This window comes from Camelus bactrianus, chromosome 19 (genome assembly GCF_048773025.1).
Source record: "Camelus bactrianus isolate YW-2024 breed Bactrian camel chromosome 19, ASM4877302v1, whole genome shotgun sequence".
Classification (NCBI taxonomy): Eukaryota; Metazoa; Chordata; class Mammalia; order Artiodactyla; family Camelidae; genus Camelus; species Camelus bactrianus.
The window spans coordinates 4,155,157-4,180,065 of record NC_133557.1 but is presented as its reverse complement, the minus strand read 5'-3'; the positions used below and the strand labels follow the sequence as shown (position 1 = coordinate 4,180,065).

The following is a 24,909-nucleotide window of genomic DNA, read 5'->3' as shown; positions in this document are numbered from 1 at the left end:
GGGAGGGGTCGCTTTTGAGAGAAGGGCGGCGTGTGGCCGTCTGGTTTCCAGGCATCGTGGACGTGCTCCCTTGTTCTTAACCCTCTCTCTCTCTACAACCCCCTCTTTTTCCTGCTGTAGTTCTCAGCCACGCCGGCGAGGCACCTATCATCTTTACCTGCCTTCTTATCTCTGAGTCATTGTTCTCTCTCCTCCTGACATAAATTCTATTCTTCCATATTGTCTTCTCCTGTCTTCTGTTTCTCTATTTGCTAAACTGGCTTCCCTTTTGACCTTGATCTGTCTTACACTCTCACTATTATTTCCACTTTAGAAACATTTTTTTTTAAGTTCCTACTTCTCACAGCACTGGTTTCCCAGTCTTATTACCTTCAAATCCATGGGATTAAATTAACTCTCAGGGAGTTTTCTCCACACGCCACCCAGTTTGCCCTCCCTTTAAAACTCCAGCAAAGGTCATTGTATTCCTACATGGTATTTTGAGTTAAGGGGATAGCTCAGACTTTCCTGATTATCTTAAATCAAGGGGGCTCTTGAAAATACCTCATCAATAGAGATACTTGAGTCAAGGGCTGCTGGCTGGAGCAAACTGAAGCTCGAAAATTAAGGAGAACTTTAACTTGCTGGAGGAAATACGTGAAATCTATTGTATTCCTTGGCTAATAAGAAAACTGGACTATGCCATTCCAATGGGTGTGCCTTTCAGGGTGAAAAGAGGCTAATTACTGTGATTATAAAGAAAACAAACTTCTGATGTATTGAAGATGGAGTTCTAGTGAGAAGTGTGATGTTTTTGTCTTCAAGCACCTTTGATCTGTGAAGCAGGGCAGTTTAGAAACACGTTGAGGAATTAGTAAAAACAATAATCTTACTGAGGAAGAGGTTAAGTTCTTCCTTTTCCTCTACATCAGTTGCCACATACAGTGAAGCTCTAGCTCAGTGACTTTCGTTTTTAATGAGCACATGAATTACCTGGAGATGCTGTGAAAATGCGGATTCTGGTGCAGGAGGTCTGGATGGGACCTGGGATCTAGCTTCCAGGGGGATGGTCTTGCTGCCACACCTTCAGGGACCACCCCTAACTAGCACGCCCTCCTCCTCCTGGCTGGAGGACCTGGAAGGAAACGCTTTAAGCTGCCTTCACGGCAGCTTAAAGCTTTAATTTTTTTGGCCTCATCAAGAGCCTGACCCTTTGGTATCTTTTTATTTTGTACTGTTGACTGTGACAGGACAGCAGGAGAGGCAAGCTGCAACCTGGCTATGAATTCTGTCCATGTCCTCCCAGCAGTGACGTCCCCATGGTGACCTTGTGACAAAGCCCACGTCAGCAGGTGGGGTGGAGGAGGGGCGAGTAATATTGATTTCCCCAGGAAGATATCAGAGAGACCTTGAAAATGTCTTCCTCATGGGGCTATAAATTTTTCGCCTACCTTTTAAGCCGTAGATTATAAGCATCATTGGATTGTTTTCTGTGCACTTGATATTCGTGTCCTGGTATTTTTGAGAGTTATTGTGAAACCTTTAATACCCCAGGTAGAGTACTGAATTCTCTCCGAGGAGGTCAAATGACAGTGGAGCTCAGACACATGACTTGGGTTTTGTTTTTCAAAACAAATGCAATAGAGACACCAAAGTTTTGTCCCTGTGTTCTGTCAGGCTTCTGATGGCTGCTTCGCAACTTGAGTTCCCTTCAGAATGTCAAGTGAGCTTCCTGCTTAGCAAAAACAATTATTTTCAAAAGACACAGATATTCCCACAATACCTGGACATTTAAAAAAAATCTTTAATCACATAGTTAGTTTGGTCCCTTTGGCTTCCCACGTATAAAAAGGCAACATAAAAATAAACCAATTTCACACTTCCCATGGAAAAATAGGTCTCATTGCTAAAACAGAAAAAAAAATAATTACACTATTTTGTGTTTGAAAAAGAACAAAAAGTTCTTTTCCAGCAGTGTACGGAAAGTACATTTTGTACCAAGTTTAATATTTCCCCAGTGTTCCTTCCTCACCTTAAACATCCCCATTGATAGGCTAAAGCTGAAAACCAAAATGAATGAATAAAAAGTAATAGTACATAAAGCCATCACACATTTGCCAGAAAAGAATGAGTTTTTTACTGTAAGATTGATCCCAAGAACACTCGTCATATAAATACTCGAAATTTCACAGTTTTAAGTTTGTGAACGCAAACCTTCAGGGATGAAAAATATATTCCTTATAACCAGCTAGAGATGAGTAGGTGAAACTGAGTGGGTTAATTGCACTTTTAACCCTGGTAACTTCCATTTTTTTTAAATCCATACAAATCACTGTAGAACAAGATTAAAAACAAACAAAAAAGGATGTTTGCTCCTTGTTTGTGTGGATCAACCTTTAGGGAAAGAGCTTTTTGTAAAGTGCCCAATTTCTTAAAATGCCAGTGGTATAGCATTGGAAAATTATAAATTTACAACAAGCATTTGTTAAGTTCTTGCTTTATTCTAAGCTATGCCGATTTCAAGAGGGAGCAAAAACTCACAAAGGCTGCAGTTCCTACGTGCTTTAAAAAAGTAAAGAGCAATTCAGGGCCATAGAACTGTATTAAAAATTATTTTCCTGACATGGTGTTTTATTATATTATAATAATAAAATAATAAAAAATAATATAATAAATAATATAAATATAAATATAAAATATAAATAATAAAAAACCAAAAAACAACTGGTGTTGACTGAGCCCTCTCTATGATGCCAGTCACCTTCAAAGGACATCACATGTCTTAACTTCTTATTCCTGCCTTTGTGCAGCTGTGGAAACTACAGTTTAAAACTATTAATGAACTCTACTCAGATCATACAAGAGGTGCCAAACCTTGGAGACCCCATGTTTTGTGTCCTTCTGCTGTCTCAGGAAATCAGATATTTCTGTAAATATCTGAGGCCGGGACTTTGTGATCTTGGTGTCAGAGGTGTGACGTCACTTTCTCACATTTCATGGACAGGCAAGTAATAAGGGTAGACCACCATGCCTCAGTGTACTCATCTGTGCAATGGAGAGCCAACCAGCCTCTCTGTGGAAGGAAGCCAGTCTCTGAGTGGTCAGAAGGGGTGGACACCCATCCCATATAACAAACCCTGTTTTGTTTGCTGGTGACATATCCCAGCCTCCACAAGATCACCACCAAGTCTTGCCAGGGATTGAGCCCCCAAGCTGGCCACCACAGCAAGAGGGAATTAAACGCCATAGACAGGATGTTCAAGTTTCTCAAAAATCACTTTTTTTAAACAACTGTCTTGGAGAAGAACATCTCCCAGGACTAGATCTTAGAGAACTTCCAGCCCCATGAAAACGGGACTCACCAGGAAGGAAGCCTGTTCTTCTGTTTTGGATCAAGAGGATATGATTTCATTTTATTTTATTTTAATTTTTAAATTTTTTAAATTGAAGTATAGTCAGTTACAATGTGCCAGTTTCTGGTGTACGGCACAATGTCCCAGCCATCAGGAAGCCTGTCCCTGAGGGGCGGGCAGCCGTTCTCTGTGCTCATCACATCCAGCGAGAAAACGATGCTAAGTAGAGTGAGACATGGTGGAGCCCATACGAGTGGGTTTAAAGGATTTGACACAATCTTCTCCATCCATGGCTGCTGAGCGCTCACTGCTCCCATCTAAAGTGCATCGGGATCGAGGTCAGACCCCTCCCCTCCTCTCCACCTGGGCTTGCCTCCCCCTCCACTGTTCTCCGCGTCCAGGTTGCCCAGCTTACAGCTGGAGACAAGATGGGCTTGCTTCCTTTGAGATTTCCCTCCCTCCCTTCTCTCCACACTCTCCCCTCGTACATCCTTCTCTTCCCCCAGCCCTAGAACAGCGTCCTCGTCAACGAACACCTGCTTCTCCCACTTGAAAAGTCACGTATTAGATGATGAGAAGGGAGCTGGAGTGGACCCTGGGCTCTGCACTGTGGTCTCTTTGTCTCTGCTAAGGAATTGTTTTTACAGCTTTCGTTGATTCATTTAAATACTCTTTACTCAGTCCCAGTATTTAGCCCTAAGGTTACCAGGAAATCCAAGGGAACCCCTTGGAAGAGCCGTATCTCCTTTTAGATTGTATTTAAGTCTCAGTTAAAGAACAGGAGGGGCTTCTCCAGAGCATGTGACCAAAGACCGCGTTCTCCTTTTGCTCTGGAGTCAAAGTGAGGTGAACTGCTTTGGGCTAAATTATGAAAGATTTAAGCAAGAAACCAAGAAAAGTTTCCAAGAAGTAGAATTTCTAAGTACCCAGAGATTCCTGAGGGTTATTATGTGTCTCTGAGGATCTTTGAATGTGGCAGCAGAGGCTGTCTGAAGGCAGAGAGCTGTGTATGACTTGAGTGACCACTTTATGATCTCCTTTAGTCCATGAAGAATACGGTTAATTAAACTCAGAAGTTTGCCACTAACATAATAGGTATGAGATCCAGAGAGTTCAGGGTGATGGAGGACTCATTAAATAGGGTTGCATAAAAATCGTGCTGAAAGATTTAATGAGTCCGTAGGGTCAGTTACAGAACAATGGAGCATAGACGACCTAGAAAAAGTAAATTAGAATCAATATCATGTTTCTGAATTAACAACTATAGATTGCTATATGAACACTGGAGAGAGAAATTCTATAATTATATCTTCACGCGGCATGTTGGTGTCCTTATCCCAGGGCAAATGAAAATTGCTCAGCATTAGTTTACTTGTCAGCAATAAAAATAAGTTTTTAGATGTGTGTTTATTTCTGTGGTCTCTTGGAACCATGAATGCTTAAGTAGCTGAAACTAGGTAAATAGTGCTAACTTTTTTTCTTTTGTTAATTCAACAAATATTTATTGAATGCCACAGCATAGCAGGCACTAAGCTATGTGGTGGGAAAAGAAAACGATGCAAAAAGAGGCAACCTCACCCCGCTGCTCACCTCAAATGGCTTACAGTCTAGCGCAGCCCTGTCCAATAGAACTTTCCGCCGTGATAGAAATGTTCCATGTCTGATGGAATTGTCATCAGTCCAGTGCAGTTGCCACTAGCCACAGGTGGTTATTCAGTGTGTGGACGGTGATTGATCAGTGCAACTGAGGAATTGAAGATTCAATTTCATTTAAATCTGAGCATAAGTAGCCACATGTTGCTAGTGGTTCACATGTGGGCAACACAGGAAGATAACATGCTAAGTCTGAAGTTTTAAGGTGTGAACTACCTTTCTACAAAGGATTTGTGTTGGAACAAATCTATAGACATTGTTGTAATAGAGCTGTTTCAGGGGAGGAAAGGCTGACTGTCCTTGGGGAAACCAAGGAAAGCTTCCTGGAGTTAGTACCCCCTTGACTTATAGGATGAAGTAGAAGTTTATCCAGCAGAGGAGCAGACAGGAAGGAATTCCTCGTGACATTGTGACAATGCCCGGGGTGCAAGTATCACTGCCGTGGAATGCATGTAATTTCATAATTCACATGTGACAGTGTAACAAAATATCTCTAACCGGGTGGCCTGTCCAGCAGAAAACTATGTTCTCACCATTCTGCAATCTAAAATCCAGGATCAAGGTGCCAGCAGGGTTGGTTTCTGTGAGGCCTCTGTCCTCCTTACAGAACGGGCCTTCAGGCCGTGTCTAACATGACTTCTGACCTGCGCTCACACACGGAGAGAGAGAGAAAACTCCCGTGTCTCTTCCTCTTCCTCTTCCTCTAAGGACACCAGTTCCGTCAGGTTAGGGCCCCACCCTTATGACCTCATTTAACCTCAGTGACCTCCACAAAGGCTAACTTTAATGAGTCACGATTCAGTTCTTAAAATCTGTTATTCAACAAGGAAATATCGCTTTCTCTGTTTCTTTTTTTCCCCTGAGAAAAGGAGATACACACCTCCCACTCAGCTCATGCAAATTTACAGAACACAGTCACCTATTGATCTAGCATTTGATGGTTTTAATCCCTGTTTTTTATTTACCTAGTAATGGGTAATAGACAACATAAAGTTCTAGAAAATGAGCAAGTACAAAAAAAATCTAAAGCAAAGTGTCCACCTCACAGAACTTGAATGTAATCAAACATTGCCTCAGCAAATACGAATATTAATCTTCCTTTATTCTCTGAGGACAAACCCCTGGTGAGCTGGCGCTGGATGTACTAGCTCACAGGGACGTGTTTTCAAATATTCCAGGGATTCTGTGAGCCACTTGTTAAACACAGACACTCTTAGAAAGTAGATCCTATAAATTTACAGTTAAACAAATTAGATTAAAAACAGAGGTCAAAACACCCCAGACTCACCACTGCTCATTAGTTAGGACCTTTGACTACTGTGTGAGCTCTCGAGGTCGCCGACATCTCTGGGGTCTGGGTGGTCACTAGGATGGAGTGGTACCTCACACCTCGTCCTAACCGAACACATCTTCCTATCTGAACCAATCAAGATTATCACTTGGGAGCTTGAAATTGGCTATAGTGTGTATATTTACACCAAGGAAATTAACAAACACTATGAATCAGGCTCTTTTTTTTCCCCCTAGGAGAACAGTCTATTAAACATTTACCAGCACACCACGGGCACAGGCCTTACTGTTTGATGGTGTGGGTTTTTCCCAGGATTATTCAGAGTTCCTTTTGCAATTTACCATAATTGGAAACATTGTTACTCATCTTTTGTAAACAAAACTTTCTGCTGAAACATAACTTACCACCTTTTTTGAATTTGATTTTTCTAAGTTCCTCCACAAGAATCAGTGCTGACTTGTTGATCTATGAACTCTCAGGCTCTGCATACATAAAATATTTGGGGCGGGGGAGGCAACAGAAAAGTTCCCTCAGACATAAACCTAGCATTGACGACGTTTTTCTAACCCAGTCAGCGGCGTTTTCTGCCTGAAATGGGCCTCCACTGCCACATAATACCCTTCCCACTGCTAACCTACCCCACAGCAAATACTAAACCCACACTCGCCTCATTGGTTTTAAAGAGGCCACTTTTTTTCTCTACTAAGTTTTAAGTGGCAATAAATGAAATAGAATAAGAAACTTCTGGAGCAAACAGCAGCGTTCAGCTGAAGTTTTATTTTCTGTACGAGACATTTCTCTCCCAGGTTGCCCTTTGTATTCCAAACAAGTGAGAAGTTGCCACGACTTTGAAAATGAAACACCACTTGGCACAAATCACATTTTCTTCAAGTACAATGAAGTCACACCTGCGGCCTCTGAACTCTGAAGCCCAGGAGGGAAAAGTGACTTGTCTGAGGTTGCAGAGTGAAGGAGGGGCCACACTCAACTCCCAGTCCACATCTTTCATTTCAGATTGACACCCCAGCACGTCTTGTGTTCTGGTGAAAATCCTGTTCATTTGTGTTTTATCGTCATCACATTACATGAGGTTGTTATGAGGGTTCTTATAGAAGATATTCAAATAGAAAAGATTTAGTGACTTGAAGTTTTCACTCCTTCTCTAGGTGTAACTTACATGCCCCCAAAAGTGAGAATCTTGGATCTAGGTTGAATTTAAGCATAGAATGGATAAACTCCTTGGCATATGGAGGGAAAAGAGAAAGGGTCCTGGGACATAGTTCCAGATAATGCTTGCTTTTAAGAGGTCTGGTTGAAGAGAAAAATGCCTGAAGGAGACAGAAAAGATACAACCTGTGGATGGGAGGAAAGCAAAGACTATCAGAGAAACCAAGAGGGAAGAAAAAGGCACCATATGAAGGGAGCGAGCCATAATGTCCACAGCCTGAGTGGTACAGAAACGCGTCCTGTGACTTCAGAAACAGGAGGTTATTGGTAGCCTTGCTGTTAGGGAGGGGGCCACAGGAAAGGTGGGGGTGGAGTGAAGCAAGATTGGAATGAGCAGGAAGCACGGATTAAGAAACAGCTTGTCCAACACCCTTCCCGAAGCCCAGACTTGAAGGGAAGCGGAAATCTGGAATATTGATGGGGGGGGGGGTGGACGGTGTCGGGAATCAGGGAAAATTCCTCTTGAGAAGAGATGAAGGAGCACTTCTAAACTATGACCCAGTCTAGTCTATCCTGCGATCACTAAATAAAATGATTGCCAGGGAAGAACAGAGAAAAGGAGATTTCACCCACTTAGTGGGTGGCAGGGCTGTGTTTTCCTTTGAAGAATCAATATTCATTGGAAGAATAATATCCGAGTGAGTGTGCAGCGTTAAGTACCTAGAAAGATCAAGAATAATGAAGGGCTTCCCTACACGCTGCTTAAATGTTAGGTTGCTTTCTCCTGCTGTTTAGTACGTCGACAGTAACACTTCTGCAACTTGTTCTTCTGCATCACGATCTTCAGAGCCGATCGGAAGGGCACAAGCCTGCGTGACTGCTCCACTGGCATCTATAGATCTGCAGACTTCCGCGTTTACCGTCCCATGATTAGAATTCACTCAGCCTGGGGTGGCAGTGGAGTTATTTGCACATAATAAGCTACTGTATTTTCTTTTCCTTCTAAGCATCCTCCTTCCCTCCCTACCACCCACCCCTCGCCCCGTCCCTGACCAAGTCACGATTCCAGGAAAGGAGAGACTGGGACTCCCCAAGGGAGAAGATTCTCATTAGCAGGGCAGAAATTTTGAAAGAGAGGTTTCAAGAGAGGAAGGGATTTCTCTAAATTTCTTTAGCTTCTTTTAACTCCAGGCCTGAAGGGGTGGAGTTTTGCTCTACACCCATCCTGGGACTTGGGATGTGACAGAGATAACCAGGAAAGCCTGCCTTTTCCAACCCTGGGAATCGTGGGGAAAGGAGGGGAGAGAGGATAGAGCAGGAGGAGAGATCTGTGTGTACCTCTCTGAGTTCTACTCTCCTGGCCAAAGTCCAGGAGCTTCTGAACAGGCTTACGGCTCCCATACCACGTGTGACTTAGAAGGGACAAGAAACATCCTGTGTGCCCCAGGGATAGGAAATGGTGTTGAGGAGCCTCATGGAAGCCTGAAAACAAGACAGAGAGGCTCCCTCAGGTGAGCTGACCCAGACCATGGACACCAGTCAGTCATCCCAAAGGCCAGTGGCCATTAGTCCGTGGAGGAAGCAAGAACAGCCAGTTGATGCAGAGACCTGTGAGGATGCGGAGGGAAGCCTTCGAGGTCTGAGCCTCCCACCGTCCCTTCTCCCACATTGAAGACACAGGGTCCTGTATGGACTCAGCCACCAATTGGGGAGATAAAAATGGAAAGAATGTCTTTGAAAGACTGAACTCTACCCCAAGAGACTAATTCATGCAAAAAAGTTTTAAGACCAATTCTACAGGGAGTTGGAATTTTGGAGCCACTCTGAAGACACTGTCTATTTCCCTTAACAGTTAGAAAGGCTGGGACGGCTTCGCTCACTCTGTTATCAGAAGCGCAGCTCCCACACACCAGGGACAGCGGCTTGGGGAAGTGTTTCCACTGTGACTTAAAGGACAGCCATTTCAGGGACAGGTAGCTCAGGGACTGTGGGTGGGCAGCGCCAGCCGCTCGGAGTCAACGGAAAGAAAATGGGTCGCCTGGGAGTTTTCTAACCTGATTGCAGGTTTCCTGGACACTGTGTCCTCTCCTGACCCGACACCTGCTGCGACAGGGAGATGTTTGTAATGAGGTGAATAACAAACAGTTTCATGAAGGTAGGTCACCTGGGGACAAAAGGCACCCTCGCCTGGATGGAACCAGCCTTTGCCCGTTTTCTCCTACCGTTTTTCTCTCCCAAATTGAACTCTTGTCAAAAGCTTTGGCAAGAGTTTCAGTCAAAGCCTTTGAATTCACATTTTTTAGAAGAAGAAATGTTTGCTGCTCCGTGGCTGAAAATTATGCTCAATTCTGCCGAGCTATGACCAGAAAATTTTTGTAATGTCTGTTTCATGTATCAGAGCTCCAAATACCCTTCTGTTAAGAGCAGCCCTAACACGAAATATCCCTAAGAGACAAGTTAATTAGACTGGCACTTGGCCGCCACTTCTCTGGTGTTATTTCAATGGAGTTATCCTGTGGAAGTACCCGTTGGTGACCGTGTGTCCCCGCGAGGCCACAGAATCGGCAAAGCACTCCCGTGACCCACAGTCTCTCTCTGCGGATGTGGGGGCCAGGGCGCTGCTGGGCCTTTATGACAATCGTTTCCTTGTCTTGAGACTTTGTGCCTAAATATGTTGATTGGTGTGTTGGCCAGAGTTTTATCATGATCGTTTACATTCCTGCAGTTCCTTCATAGTTAAATCCCAGTGGCAAACTGAAATGTGAGAAAGCTATTATGGGAGATTTTACAAGGGGCCAAGGCGAGGAGTAGAGTCACCTCGGGTGGTCATCAACCGCTCCACAGCTGTGTCACTGTGTGACCAGGATTCGACAGGAACATTCTGTCGAAGGAGGAAAGCTAATTTGGTTGGAAAACTTGGAGACTGTGTATTGAGAGCTCTTTTATCACCTAGATCTCTAATCTTGGGATTCTAAGACTCACTCACTTATCAAAAAGTAGAATAGAAACTAGGTTTTCTTTTTAACATTTTTTTATCTCTTGAAATCAGAGGGCAGCAGGTTTGAAAGTATCATTCCATCCCCTGACCTGTCCATCAGGCCAGCCATCCATAATACATACGTGCATATATATATATATATATATGTATATATATATATATATATATATATGCACGTGTATATATATATACGTATATATATATATGTGTATATGTGTATATATATATATATGTAAACGTATTTAAAAGGCAGATTTACTTATTGTTTTGGTATATTTCTAATCTAAAGAAGCCTTTATTGTTTGTTCTTAATAGCTTCTTGTCAGTAGAATTATTATTCTAATAAGAATTATTTATTATAATGCAATACAGGGAGGGTGTGCGTGCTCCTAACCCTCTGATCCACTTTGAATTTTGCACCATGTGTGTTACCTCTCTCTTAAATTTGTAATCCACCGGTTTTTTTTCATAACACGTGTGTAAGTATTATAATACGCATCCATCAAGCAGAGTCCCATATGAGCACACCTCTCTGCATCTTGCCGCACAGCCATCTCCATGCTAGCTGTCCAGATATAATGTCCATTATTTTAAAACTCTGGTTCCCTTAGATTTCAGATCACATGCTTCCGTTCTCTGTTGTGCAGATATTAGGTAAATGTAATTCTGCTCCCTGCCACTGTTTGTTCCAGTCTTCTTTCCTCTGTGTTCCTTTCTTTATTCGTTTTCAGCTGCTGTCGATTTAGACACAATCAAAGTGGGAGGCAAACATATTAATTGGAAAATTGATTACATAACCTTGAGGGAGTTTGCTTTCGGTGTCCAGGAAAGGCCCTTCCCCTGGCTGATTCATCTGCCGTGACTAGGAGGATTTTCCCACTGGTCTGACAACATCATGTGTTCAGACTCTGGTGCCATGCTCTGCTGTTCTCGTAATTCACACAAAAATGTGTTGATGGGCTGTGGGCAAGTTAAATGTATAATCATCCAAAAGCAGGACGAAAGAGCTATTGCCAACCCTGGCAAACCCAAGGGAGAGAATTTTAGAAAATTTCATAGACAATAAGAGAGGCAAAATGTTTTGAAATAAGCTGAGCTGATATCTGGACTTAGCAGATGAGAAAGGAGGCCCAGAAGGGTCCACTTACGGGTGGTGGCAGGTCGGGCCAGGCCACAAATCTAGTCTCCAGCTTCCTTACTGTGTTCTGCCAACCCCGCTCCCAGACACTCCTCTCCCAACCATATGCCATCGTAGTGAGTTACAGTGCAACACAAGGAAGGACAGAAGACCTAACATTTCTGAATATTAAATTATCTGCTGATCATAAGAGAATTGAAAACATATAAGAAAAAAAATTTGATTAGACACTGGATGCAATTTAAATTTTAAAAGTCAAAAAAGGTTTTCTTCTACAGCAGTAGTGGTAGAATAGTGTAGAACCGAATCACAATGCTCTCTCGTGTATATAATATATATGTATATTATGTATAATATAAAACAACAGAAACCAAAACTATGGAACATATATTTAAACACATATTTATGTAAACTATATATAGATATTCTTAAGGAGTCTTGTATATTTTTGTGGGACAGATTTCCAGAAGTGATATTTAAGTGGGCTCATAAAGTGATAGTGAAAAGCAGAGTCAAAGAACACAGAAGAGAAGATAGCAGTGTTTAGGGGATCAATTTATAATTGGAGGCTAGAAGACACATGGAAGGGAGGTAACTGATTTTGCAGGAAAAAAAAAAAAGGGAAAAGGCTTAGTACCCAGGACACAGGACCCCAACCAAGAGGGGCACCAGAAAGAAAACTGAGGGAAGCAAATTATCAAAGAAACACGGTAAGACAAGTTTTCACAACTGAAGGACATTGGTTACCAGATGGAAGGGCCAAACCCGATTGCTCAGCAGCAAGAAAGGAAAAATCCACCGTTAAGTCCCAAAGCTGGGGGATTTTGGAACACCAAAAACAAAGAGAAACTTCTAAATGTTTCCCGAAAGAAAGCTACAGGTCACAAGCTGAAAGTCAGGATGGGAACAGGCTTCTTGACAGAAAATCTGGAATTTTCAGGGGAGCTAAATGATTTAATGGAGAGTTCTATGTCTGGACAATTAGGCAAGAGAGTAGAACTCAAAAACATGTTCAGACATGCAAAATGCCATACCACCTATATATTTCCTAAAATGAAAACAAACTGTTTCTCTCTGTGTATGTGCACAGATAAGGAGAGAGAGAGAGAGAGAAACTCTGGACATTTATACATCAAACCTTTAAACTGTCGCTACCTGGAGGAAGGGGCTGGGATTGGAGATGTGGTCAAGAGGTGTTGTGCAGCCACCTAGGCTGTGTGTTTGCATGTGTTTCTTGACATAACATATCTATATAATACTTAGGTGACCAAAAATATTCTGAATTTTAATGTAGAAGACTCTGCTACTGCTAAAAGTTGGTTTTAAATGGGAGGTTGAAATTTTAAGCTTTTCTCGAACTGTTATCTGGATCCACTTCTTTCAAGTGCCCTCTTTCTTTTCTATTTCTAGCTTTAAAAAAAAAGCCAATTTAGGCTAAAAGGAGCCATTAGGGTTCCTGGATATCATTGCATTTCTGCTAATGAGCCCTTCAAACTTGATTGTGTTTTAGTAGAATTACAGTGATTCTGAAGCAATCCTGAAGTCACCTGTTTCCCCTCAGCTGTATAAAACCTACATCTGTTGCTGATACAATCTAAGATATGAAAGCATCAAAAAGCAAGCTGGAGAGACTTAGTTTCCAAAAAGAAAAAACAAATAAGAACTCTGTATAACTCTTTAAATATGTTTAAATGAGTCAAAGGATGGAAAAGAAATTAAGGAATGGTCTAAGGACACGTTCCAAGTGAAAGCTGGTACCCAGAGAGGTGGACAGGGCAGTGAAAGTGTCTTTCACTTTGAAAGTATCTGACAAGTTGACATTAAGTTTAGATTTTTTTTTATGATGTGTGGATAGTGGGAAAACGAAATGAAGCCAAAGTGAGGATTTTAATAAGAGACCCCCTACATAAACCTGAGACCACACAGCCTCAGAGTAGGCATCTCAAGGAACTGCAAGGAAATTGTTGGTCTCAAAACTCGGTGGTGTATAGAGGAAGAAAAAGTTCTCCATAGAATTTATGATCACAAATTCTCCCTCACGTGGGCTTGAAGCCTGCATTCAGTTCACACCACCTGCCAGACTCAGAACTTAGTGTAAATCTGTCTCATCCTGAAATCCTCTCGTCTCCTGGCATAATTTGTCAGTTTGTCTATAAAGGAACCCATCTGCAAATCAGGCCTTAAGCTATTACTACATTTAAAATTCCATGAAATATCAGCTCATCGAAGCAATTATAATGAATATAAAGAAGGTCCGTAAGTGAGAACCAACAGAAACAAAAGATAGTGGAATGAGCTCTATTAAAAACTTAATATTTTGGATTTATGAGAAACAGAATGTGAAACAAGTATTTTTAAGACTGACAATATGAGTAAAGAGCAACTAACTAAAAAAAAGTCATGTATATTTGAAAACAAATTGATTTTCTATAAATGAAAATATACTTACATTTAAAATTCAATGCATCATCCCAGCAATAGAAAGAGAAATAGTAAATTTAAAAAGAGATCTATAATATTATCCAGAATATAGCAGAGTGTCAAAGAGATGGAAAATGTGATAGAGAGATTAAGAGGCATCAAGGATGGAGTGAGAAAAGCTGAGCCTAAATGAGAACAGTAAAATATTTGAAGGTTACGTTTCAGAGGTGATGAAAGATACAAGCTTATAGATTCAGGAATCCTAAGCAAGATGTATTTTAAACAATTCCATATCTAGACACACCATAGTGAAATTTTACAAAATCAAGGAAAAAGCAAGTATCTTAAAAGCAACTGAAGAGAAATTACTTTTAGAGAAATGACATGTAGATGGAAAATTGATTTCTCAGCAGTAACAATGGAAGTGAGAAGACAATGGGACAATATTGTCAATGTGCTGAAAGAAAATATTTGCCAATCTAGAGTTTTATATCCAGAGAAAGTATCAGTTTAGGGTAAAAGCAATATAGGCATTTTCAGCCCATCTCAGGATGACCAGAGATGGTGGGGGAAGAGTGTGGCAGGAAGGGCTGAGTGTTGCCACCAGAAGACCTTCACTAAGGGAAATAGTAAATCTACATGCTAGGCAGAGGAATTAAATAAATATAACATACATGAAAGTGTTCCATTTACAAATATCAAAGAGTGTCAGTTCAACTTGTTTTTTAATTTAGTTCTTTTGCTTAACAGGAACATGTCTGAAGACTAAGAGTTTAGAAAAGGAAAAGAAAAATATACCAGGCAAATACTAACCAAAAGAAACCTGCTTTTGCTATGTTCCTATCAAATAAAATAGATTTTAAGGAAAAAACAAAAAGTGCTATTATGTAATGATAAAATGTTCAGTTCTTTAATGAAATATAACAATTTTAAATTTATGTGCACATAATAATGTGTTTTTACACTGGATAAAGCAGAAACATTGACAATATTGAATCTCCTTCTCTAGCAGAAAATATTCATGTTTCTTGCAATCATCAATATTTCAAGCAGATCCCCCCCAAAAAATCACCAAAGTATACAAGAGTTGGATAAGACAACACAATTATAAACTTTACTAATGTTTGTGTGTATATAAATATATGTGTGTGTGTACAACAAAACAGAAGCAAATGCAAGGAAAACTTTATAATTAAAACATTCCTATTAGACAGAGATGCCCTCTGTTATTTCCTCCTATCCAAGAAAAAGAAAAAAATGATATAACATTCAGATATTCAGTGAAGAAAAATATAATTGCAAATGCTATGAATCTCTGTTAAAAGGGTTTCCAGGTAAATTATTTTAATTAATAAGAGTTTAGCAGATTTACTGACTATAAAATCAATATGAAAAAATCAGTTGCATATCTATAACTAAGCAACAGACAGCTAGTAGAACTTTAAAATTTATAATATTATAGCATGTATACTATATCCAATAACTTTAGGACCATATATTGAAGATTATGAAAAAATATATAACACTTTATTGAAAAACATCAAAGAAGACCTATTATGGTAATTAATGAGAAGAACCAAACAGCATAGAAATGAGTTCTTTCAAGAGAAAAAAAAAATCCACTCAACATTTGTAGAATTTGACAAGCCAATCCCAAAATTTACATGGAGAAGCAAAGGTCCAGACATCGCTGAGACACTCTCAAAGCAGGACAGAGCATAAGGACTTAGCACACACCAAGAATCATTATGAAAATATAGTAATTAAGATACTGGTAAAATGTTGGCAAATTGAACATTAGCACAAATAGATGGCCTATAATCAAATGGGCAAAGATGTGAACGCTCAAGCTTTTTTGAAAAATGCTGCCAGGACTATTGATTATCAATATGGGGAAAAAAACCCAAAATTTGATCCTTACCTCACACCATATACAAAAACCAATTCCAGATGGTCTTAAGACTCAACTATGAAATATGAAACTATAAATCTTTAGAAGATAACAAAGAGTACCTTTGTCAGTTGGGGAAAGGGAAGGATTTCTTTACCAATATAAAAAAAGAACAAAACATAAAAGGAAATATTGATAATTTGGTCTAAAGTAAAAGAAATTTTCTTCATCAAAAGACTTTTTTAAAGGAGGTGGAAAGACATAATTGCAACACATGTAACTTATCAAAAATTAATGTTCAGAAGATACATAAAATTCTTACAGATTAAGGAAAAGTATGTCAATTATACTTCAAACATTTTTACATAAAAATATAAAAATATCATTTCTACTAGAAAAAGAAAAAGATAAAAGATAATAGAAAAATGTTCAAGGAATTAAATAGGTGCTTCTTATATGGAGAAGCACAAATGGTCAATAACATATAAATAGGCTCCACTTCATTGGTAACCAAGGAAATGCAAATATAAGCCATGATGTTATATTATTTTATACCATTGGGTTGGCAGAAGTTTTACATCTTATGATATCAAGTGATTTGGAAGGAGATGGTGGCCTAGAACAACTGTAAACTGCTGGTGGGAGTGGGAGTAGGTACAAACACACTGGAAAACGACTTGGCATCATCTGGGAAAGCTGAGGACGTGCATTCCCAGGACCAGAAATTCCTTGCCAAGGTGGAAACTCCGTAGAGAAATTCTTGCATATATGCATCTGGAGAACTGGGCAAGAATTCATCGCAATACTCGTTATACTAGCAAAAAATTGGAAATGACTATGCTTCAGGAGTAGAATGAAGAAATTTTACCTACAAAAGAATATTACACAGCAAATAAATAAATATGACTTAGAGCTACTGGCAGTGACCTGGATAAACGTCAGCTTCATGTAGTTAGTGAAACAAATAAGTGGCAGGAGAATACCTACAATGTGAATGCACTTCTATAAGTTTAAAAGTCTGCAAAACGGATCAGCATTTTGATTAGGGATGCAAACATGATAAAATATTTTTTAAGTCTTGGAATAATAAACAAATAGAATAAAATAACGTAAAAAACATAAAATAAAATAAAATAAAATAAAATAAAATAAAATAAAATAAAATAATACAATAAAACAAAATAGAATAGAATAGAATAAAATATAAATCAAATCAAATCAAATCAAATCCAGACTGCTGTTCCTTCTGAGGAGCTGGACTCGGGGAGAGGCACAATGCAAACTTGAAGCCTGGTGTTTTGTAGCCCATCGGTGGGTGTTTGTTACTTCACTGTTCTTTATACCTTATTTTACCTTCTTTCAGATCTATTTAATATTTAAGAAATACCATTTTTTAATGAAAAGGAAGAAAGAGTCGTCATGATGTATTGGTGCACCAAATATAATTTTGACAGATGGACTATTTTCATATGCTGCCATCTTTAGTATTTTTCCTTAAATTGAAATGATTTGCCATAATTACATAGAAAGTGGGAAATCAACTCATTCAGAGCAAGCTACTACCTTGCTTAAACCCTCCACGGGCTTCTCAGAAAGTATAGAGCAAAGTCCTGCCTTCTTGGCAGGTTTCTCCGTGACCTTTGAGTCCTCTCCATCCTGCTTCCCTGCCCCATGCTGTGCAACGTGCTCCAGCTATACCAGCCTCTCTTTGCCTCTGAACAGGACTATGCTTTTGCTCTTTGTGCTGTTGACCTCCAGTCCTCCAGATGTCCCTGTGACTGGTTTCTTCTTCTTCAGTCCTCAATTCAAATGTCAGCTCCATATAGAGACCTTCTCAAACAACAGAATAGGCTCTGACCTTCTTTCTCTGTATTGTCTGTGGCACCATTCACTCTGAAAATATCCTGTTTGTATGGTTACTTGTTTATTGCCTGCCTTGCCTCCACACGAGGGCCACGTCCTTTGTTTATTCTTGCCCCAAGCACCTGGCATATAGATAGTTAAAAATAATGGAATGAATTCCTTTGTTGCCTAAATGTTTGGGGCAATACAAAGCTAGCATTTATATTTTAATATTTTTTAAAATTTGGGAACAATAAGTTTCAAAGAGCCATTTACTTCATTCATTCAACAAGTATTTACTGAGTATCTACTATGTGTTTGGCACTGCACTAGATGCCAGGGATACAGGGAGAACAGGAAAGTAGCCAAGAACCAGTTGTTAGGTGCAGGGGCTTAGGAAGGTCAGAGTGAAATCAAGAAATGAGTAATTTGGAAGCCCAAATATGGAAGAGCTAAGGGCAGGACTCTGGTTATTTCTCTTCACTAAATCTGCAGTGATGCCTAGAGACAGATGAAGATTAAGAGATGAGAATCTCAGAGGTAAGGAAATCTTTAGGACACAAAGGCTATCATGGCACCAAAGCCAGAGTTTCCACCAGAAAGACAAAATAACAGGCAGCAAAACATGAGTCACTGGATCAGTTTCTTGTTTAAACCATTGTTTCAATGGTCTTACATCTCCCTAAATACTTCCTCATAAATGTCATTGAAAACCCCAGCTGGGAAAACCCTTTGAAATTCCAAGATTGATTAATGACATAATGCTTCTACTTTGGTCTGTGGCAATAATGATGAGAAATGAACTGGGGAGGACAGAGATGTCTCTATGTGTGCCCTGATATAGTGTTACGTTAGCTTCCTGATCAATTAAGATACCCTTTGCCCAGTTCTAAGTCATAGTGAAACAGTAATAGTTTGTGACATGCTTGTGGCCAGTTTTGAACAAGGCCATTCTGAACCAGTTATGTCTGGATGTGGGGACACATGCCCCAGTTATCTCTTTGTTTTTATGGGAGGTTCTGATTCCATTTATAATCTTTTGAGTCATACCATTTCCAATAGAGAACATAGTTAAAGCAGGAAAGCTTTCTATACAAGGGCTGCACTTACCTTCTGCAGTCTCTCTGTGATAATTCAGAAAGCCTCTGAGGAATTTGCACATTCTAACTACTATGGGACATATCTGACCATGTCATAAGGTCATCACAACTGTCTACTAGTGACCTTTTGCTCCTCAGGTACCTAAACGTGCACTTCTGGCTCTCGGTGCCCTTTGCCAGCACCACACTAGGTTAGTGATGACACCTACCACACGTCTCATCACCCATCATTGGGGAATCCGTTTTGCGTCTTATCTCCTTGCAGGTTGAAATGGATGCATTCAGCATTCAGGCTGTTCATGCTGCATATAAGATAACCAACAAACCAATCTGCATCTTTTTAACTCAAAGGCTCAATCCTTTTATTTAATATTAAAACACAGATTGTTGGACCTCTAAGTAGGTCACACATTGTGTTAAGCGATCCAGCGCCGTCCTCTGCCATCTGGCTACATGAATCAATGTCAGATGGATACAAATATATCTCTGAGAGGGGACCTTGGGAAATGGTGCTGATAGACCGAGCACAGACCCCAGGACATATACCTGCTCCCAGAAGAATGCTTCCAAGGTAAATCCAAAGACACATTTAAATACTGTCTATGTGATTTCACTGTCTATTATTTTCATTGGATGCTAGAGTCTGAGTGGGTTCTATCTCTGCTTCATTTACCTTAATTTTATTGCACTCCCAGAAATTCAGGGAAATTCAGGGACAGCAGGGAGTGGATGAGGAAGATAAAAACTAGAAGCAGCCTCAAAGGCAATAATAATACTGAGACAATCAGGCTTGTATATCCAGCTGGCTGCTGGATTGTCACGTAGCCACTGGAGCTGGTTCCCAGCTTCAACTTCAGAGCACTGATGATACAGTAAGGATTGGGATTAATAATTATAATTATAAATGTTACTAATGTGAAGGTCTCAAGAAGATGGATCACGGATGACAATAGTATGTGCAGAATAAAAAGGGAAAAGAACAATAGAGAATAAGAGAGGAAAAAGAGATGAGGGGAAAATAATAGAAAAGTAACAGAGGCAGGAAAGTAAGCTGGTAAACCACACCAACACCCCCCAGAACAGCCTGGATGTTAGCTGGTGTCGGGCTGCAGAGTCTGCAGGTCAAAACTCGCTTAGAGGAGGAAGAACCCTTGGAGTAATCCGGGCTTGCAAGGATTGTTGGCATTACATGCTCTCCAAGCCTTAGAAGCCTTCATACACTTCATCACACGAGCCCCAGAGTCTCACCATTGTACTCATCCATCCATTCAAGCAGATCTTGAGTGTATGTAAGGTGCCAGCCCCATGCCGGGTTCCAGGGAGACCACAGTTTGTAAAGTAGACATGATCCCTGCTCTAGGGCAGCTAACAGAGAAGTGACAGAGGTAGACAAAGACCAAATGATCATATAAATGAATTTGTAGCTACAAACTGAGACACCATCTCTGTAGGAAAGGAACATGGTTCCTGGAGGAAAACCCCAAATGATCTGAATGGTGTAGACACAGAAAGGGAAAGGTCAAGCCGGACTTCTTGGAGCAAGTAATGTGTTGGAACTGAGAGCTAAAGCTGAGGAGGAAATAGCAGAGTGAATGATGTGGGGTCCAGTGGAGTGAGGAGTGTACGGAAGGAGGAAAGCCTTTCTAGAGAGAAAAATGGTACCTGCTAAGACCCTGTGGTAGGAGGAACCTCGTGTTCAAGGACTTGAAAGGCCATAGTAGATGGGACACAGAAAGCAAGGAAGAGACGATATGATGGGGAAAGAAAGGCAGACAGAAGGGAAACCCATACAGCCTTGGCTGCTGCATTAGCAATGTTGGTTTTTTTCCTGACAAGACTGAACCGTGGGTGGAGGTAGTGATATGACAAGATTAAGGTTTTGAAAAGATTTCTGTTGATTGAAATGAAGAACAAATTGAAGGATGGAAGGGTAAGCAGGATGCAAGAGATTAGTTGGAGCTACTGTGTCAGTGCAGGCAAGAGACATTGGCCGTGTGGACTTGGAGATGGAGAGGGGCAGAAGGACATGAGGTGGGACTTAGTACTGGGTTGGCTATAGGGTGCGGGGAAGGAGGGGAGTCAAGGGATGCCCTGGGCTTGTAATTTGTATAACTGGGTGGGTATTGCCACCCACCACTGGCCTAGGGAGTTGCAAAAGACAGCCGCACTGGGAATGTGGGAAGGGCACTATGTTGGCAGTTGGACACGGTGTGATTGAGATGTCTTTGAGGCATCTAAATAGAGAAGTCATGTAGACGATGACATATACCACTTTGGAATCCAGAGAAGTCTTCAGGGAAAAAAAAAGACTTGTGAATCATATTCTATAAAGATGGAGGAATGCATGAGTATGAATGAGGTTCCGAAGAGAAAGATGAGCACAAGAGAAAGAAAAGGCCTCAGATAGAGCCTTGAAGAGCTTTCAAGGAGCTCCTTGGCCTGGGCTTATTCTGAAAACAGCACTAAGATTGTAAGGGCAAGACTTCCCCTCCCCCATTAACTTACACTTCTTTCTTATTGCTTTGTTTCGTTTTACCAAAAATAGACAATTATTATCCATCTCTCACTCTAGAATTTCCTTAGTTAACCCTGAATCACTTCTGCTGGTGTTGATAGCAGAAGTTTCACTATAAATGGGCTTAATCAAAATGAAGAATACTTAATAACTGGGTTAGATTTTAATGAATAGGACTTTATATGTGTGCTAAATGATAACTTGTTACCAAAACCATTTAAGGGTTAGTGATTTTATGCGTTTGTCTTTAAATAGTCAGTGACTCTGTCCTTGACCTGTGAGATCAGCATGAAATGCTGCTCAGAGACCCTCTGAGATTTGACTTGAGATGACCTGGGCTTTGCGCACTGTCATTTACTTAGAAATGATCACTTTGCATATTTTAGAAGATGACATGCCTTGGGTCAGTTTTGCAGGTTCATTATCGCAAGCTATGGGTAAAGCAAGTAGAGGATACTTGAGGAAACCAACAGAAAATTGTGAGTTTATATTATACAGTAGTTTTCCTGGTCCAATATTGTGTTCTCACGGTAGACACTGTATAAGAGGGAAAGACCCTTACTGAGAAGCATGGTTTTCTTTCCATGATTATTTATTCATTGAACTTGGTGGTGATGGCAGTCAAGGAAGAGCTGCATTGTGTTCATGTGTGCATATGGGTGTTTGCATGTTCTGTGTGTTTGCTATGTAATGAAAAACTAAGACATTAACTGTGATCTCCCCAGAAGGAGCACTAATTATACAACTTAACCAGCACGTAGAAGCCTTTTTTTTTCTTTTGCTATTCATTTTAATGTAGGCAAGAGATAAGAATGTTTTTTTCAGGAGAATGTGAAAGAATATTATGGAGCTGTGCTGTCCAACATGGGCGGGAGCCACTAGCTGAGAGTGGCTATTCAGGTTTAAATTAATTAAAATTAAATAAAATTTAAAATAAAGTTCTTCCGTCACACTAGCCACATTTCAACAGTGCCTAGAGAATATTGGACAGAGCCAATGTCCAGCTTTTCTGCCATTACAGAAAGTTCTACTGAACAGCTCTGGACTAGAGCGGGGGTCAAATCCAAGCTACTGTTAATTTTTGCTGAGCCTCCGAAATAAGGATGCTTCTACATTTTGAAGTGATTGAAAAACAATCAAAAGAAGGATATTTTCAAACACATGAAAAATCATTTGAAACTCCTATTTGAGTGTCAGTAAATGAAGTTCTGCTGGGCACAGCCACACCCGTTCCTTTACGTGTTGTGTCTGTGTTCTCATTGCAGCAGCCGAACTGAGTAGCAGTGACAGCGCCCCCCTCTGTGGCCTGCAATGTCTCAAATATTTACTCTCTGGCTCTTTACAGAAAAGTTTGCCAGCCTTTGAGCTAAAGGAGGGAAGGGAGCAGCGTCACAGATCACTTTAGGAGAGACCGATCTGTGTGGTTTGAGGAAGGAAATCCGAGGAAGAGAAAAGGTATCCAGGGCTCGCGCCCGGATTGGACGGCTGTGGGATCCCACCCTCCCTTTTCGGATTTGATGGTGGATGGGGGTGGATGTTCCAGAAACGTTGGAGGTAGCCTTTTAACATGAATCCAAAGGGCTTCATCAAACCCTCTGTTTTCTCAGTGATGTTTTGTAATTTTTTTCTAACTTTTTGTAATTTTTTAAAAGACACTGTCTAATATTTCCATCTCTCTATGGTCCACTCTGCTCCCTTCCATCAAAGGCAAATGAAGTTCCCTCAAAGGTTTGACAGTAGGAAACAAGGAAATTCACTCGCCCTCCTGACAGCAATGCCAGTGAAAAATTATTTTGCCGTATTTGCAATAATGGGGCTTGAGCCAACTCAGCAGCCATCTGCTGTCATTGCTGTCGACTCTCCCCATCTCTGGAGAATGGGCTCACTAGTAAGAATATGTGTCTCTTATTGGGCCGGGCTCAACTACATGCAAGAACTTCATTAAGTCATTCCCCATCAGAAGTGCCACAAGGCTACTGAGATCTGTGCAGAACTAGGATTGTGTCTTCTGTAGCTATGAGTGGACCAGTCCGTGACAAAGCACCCTAGGGAGTCCAGCCAACCCATTTGATCACGCTGATGGACAAGACTGTATCTGGAGGAAAACCTCCAGAAATGCATTTCTTATTGAAGCCTCTAATTCCTCCGCATTAGCCTTAAGCTGAACTGACTTCAAAGGAATAAATCATCAGGGAAAAGTCTGTGACCCGAAGGAGTGCTGTCCAGATTTTCCAGGGCATGGCTCAGGGTGAGGTACAAATGCAAGTCCCCAGCAGCATGTGCCCACTGACGTCCCATGTCAGCGCCATTCATTGGCTGCAGGGAGGAATTCAGGTTAACACTGAGGTGTAGTGCAAAGACCACGAGGACCTACATATGCTTCATTCTCTATGATTTCTGAGCCTGATCCCTGCACACTTACTTCAGTTTGCACTGTCTTTCTTTACATCCTCCGGCCAACAGATGCATTCAGAATGTCCTGTGGGTGGATTTGAGGACACGAGTTGGTTCAGGCTAGAATGTCAAGTGGAAACACTCCTGGAAGGAGTCACTGGACCAACACTTCCAGAGCAAAAGGGAGGTAAAAACCATCCACGTTGACATTTAGATTTCCCACCAACATGCCTCTGATTTATTCAGTTCAATTCAATATTAAAGGATGGGGAGGAGGCTAGAACAAACTGTTCAGAAAGGTATAAGCCATTTGCTTTTTAAACCAAAAAGGAAATACTTAGAGTAAAAATTTTCATTACTGCAAGGGTTTTGAAATTATTGGTGAGATCCCTGAAGTGCACCACAGCAGTTTTGAAAATACAAGATCTTTTTTGTTTTGTTTTGCCACATAGGGTATCTAATGCCAGATAGATGGTTTTGTCAGAAAGTATCAGGCCAACCTGTCTATGATCATTGTTTCAAATTGTCTACATACATAATCCTAAGTCTCTTTTTAAAGGCTTATTTGATCCGTGGTCTTTAATTTCTAACCCCCAGACCAAGAAATGGCTCATTTATAATAAAAGAGTCTTAGTTTCACTATTCATCATTCCTACAGGGTGTGTTGCTAAAGCAGCAGCAGATGTGTAAGACTGAGGACTCTCGAAGTTCCAGGCGGAGGGACAGCAGGTGTGGCTGCCCAGAGGCAAGGGGACCATTGAAAGCAGACAGTTACGATAGAAAAAGATGAGGCTGATGGGGGAAAATGGGACCAGAACAGGCAGATCATTGCCAGAAACAGTAAGGGCTTGGAGCTTTATCCAGAGGACAGTAGCCACTATAGAAGACACATGGTCCAATTCCTTTTTTTGAAGAATCTCTCTGTGATGCGGTCAGTGAATTAGAGAGAGCAACCAGGAGACTTAATTAGAAGGCTATTCCCATAATCCATAAAATGGTGACATTCTGTGCTCATGTCCTTGAGAAGAAAGCACCCAGTTAACCCAATGCGTGTTTGATAGAATAAAAATATTCTGTAACCAATAACATAGGAAGATAACCAATCAGGGGGCTGCTAACTCTTTATCTCCAGTTTCCTTTAGGTTTCAAATCAAGGACCTTTTCTAG

General features: G+C 40.8%; 1 protein-coding gene across 8 annotated transcripts in view; it reads left to right on the top strand.

The window, feature by feature from the left end:
- The window catches only part of PLCB1 (phospholipase C beta 1), a 648,142-nt gene that overhangs the window by 565,923 nt on the left and 57,310 nt on the right, over window positions 1-24,909 (top strand). The gene's annotated exons all lie outside the window — the stretch shown is intronic.